We start from the raw sequence: 2,009 nt of genomic DNA, 5'->3' as shown, positions 1-2,009 counted from the left end.
CACGGCCCGGCCCGGCCCCGCCCCCAGAGCGCCCCCGCGCGGACACCGCCGGCACCGCCCCGCAGCGCCGCCCCCGGAGCGCCCCCTGCTGGGAACCCGCGGGAGCGCGCCCGGAGAGCGCGGGGCCGTGAGCAGGGACCGGGTCACGGGGATCGGATCACAGGGATCCATCCGCGGGGGTCCATCCACAGGGATCCATCCGCGGGGGTCCATCCACAGGGACCGGATCACGGGGATCGGATCACAGGGATCCATCCACAGGGATCCGATCACAGGGTTCCATCCGCGGGGATCCAATCACGGGGATCCAATCACGGGGATCAGGTCACAGGGATCAGCTTGCAGGGATCCATCTGCAGGGATCGGTTCAAAGGGATCTGCTCAAAGGGATCCCATCACAGGGATCAGCTCACAGGAATTGGCTCACAGGGATCTGATCATGGGGATCCATCCACAGGGATCCATCCAGAGGGATCAGCTCATGGGGATCCAATCAAGGGGATCCGATCACAGGGGTGTGTTCAAAGGGATAGGCACACAGGGATCGGCTCACAGGGATCCATCCACAGGGATTGGCTCACAGGGATCAGCTCACGGGGATCTGATCACAGGGATCGGCTCACAGGGATCTGATCACAGGGATCCAGTCACAGGGATCCGGTCACAGGGATTTATCCATAGGGACCTGTTCACAGGGATCCATCCACAGGGATCTGTTCACAGGGATCCATCCACCCCCGTCTATGCACATCCATCCATCCATCCATCCACAGGGAGCCACCCACTGGGATCTGGAAGGTTCCATCATCCACACGGATACATATGGATCCAGCTTCATGGAGCCATCCACATGGACCCATCCACACAGATCCACAGGGATCCAGCCACACAGAGCCATTAACAAGGATCCATCCACATGGTTTCACTCAGAACCACATGGACCCACCTACAAGGATCCATGGCCACAGGTCCATCCCCACGGACCCATTCCCATAGGTCCATCCTTATGGATCTATCCACATGGATCCACACACACAAACCCATCCACATGGATACATCCACGGGGATCCATCCATGCAGACCCATCCACATGGATCCACACAGATGCCTCCCCACAGACCCATCCACTAAACCACATCCCCAAGTGCCACATCTGCACCTCTTTTAAATCCCTCCAGGGATTCTGACCCCTTCACTTTCTTGGGCACCCTCTGCTTGTAACGATTTTGGTGAAAACATTTTCCTTAAATGTTTTCAATCTAAATCTCCACTGGTGCAACTTGAGGTTGTTTTCTCTTGCCCTATAAAAGATCAAGCACTACTTTTAACTAGGTTACCAGTACATCTGAAAAGAGGGTCTTACCATGATATTCATGAGAAAATCTGAGAATTTTCTCAATCAGAAGAATTATTTTAATCTTTCCTAGGTCTCAAGAGGCAGGGAGAAAGTATTTCTGGAGCTGTTAAGGCTCTCATGCCTTTTGACTCTTCATGCTTATGGCTGAAAGTGGTGTCCAAACACCGGCCATAGCTGTGGTATTTGAGACCTATTTCATCTACTGAAGAGCTGCCGCTGTCATTTCAGCTTAGTTTTTAAAATATAAAAAAATCATCAGCAAGAAAAGAACAAAGAGCCTTTATTCATCCCAATGGCCTCAGTAAGAAAAATGTGAGAGTGGTGGGGGGGGAGAAGCAGATCCTATCTGAGTCAGGATGGGAAAGTATTTCTTGCCAGAGTATTTCAAAGCTGTTTCGCCGTCATCGTCAGCAAATCCATGACAACATCTGGGCTGAGAGAGCAGATCAACACATCAAAGCAGCCCCAGCAGATATGGACGGTTTGGGCTAAGGAGGTTATCCAGGGTAAATGGCATTTGGCAATTGATTAGCTGTTGTTTTTAATAAGACTGCCACGGCCATGTCTAGCACTCCCAGCCCCAGCACTGCACCCCGAATGAGAAACGACAGGCAGCTGCGTTCACTCAAACGAGTGAGGATGAGTGGGGCTG

This window comes from Onychostruthus taczanowskii, unplaced genomic scaffold, assembly GCF_017590055.1.
Source record: "Onychostruthus taczanowskii isolate IOZ18803 unplaced genomic scaffold, ASM1759005v1 scaffold60, whole genome shotgun sequence".
Taxonomy (NCBI): Eukaryota; Metazoa; Chordata; class Aves; order Passeriformes; family Passeridae; genus Onychostruthus; species Onychostruthus taczanowskii.
This window is presented reverse-complemented; position numbering follows the sequence as displayed.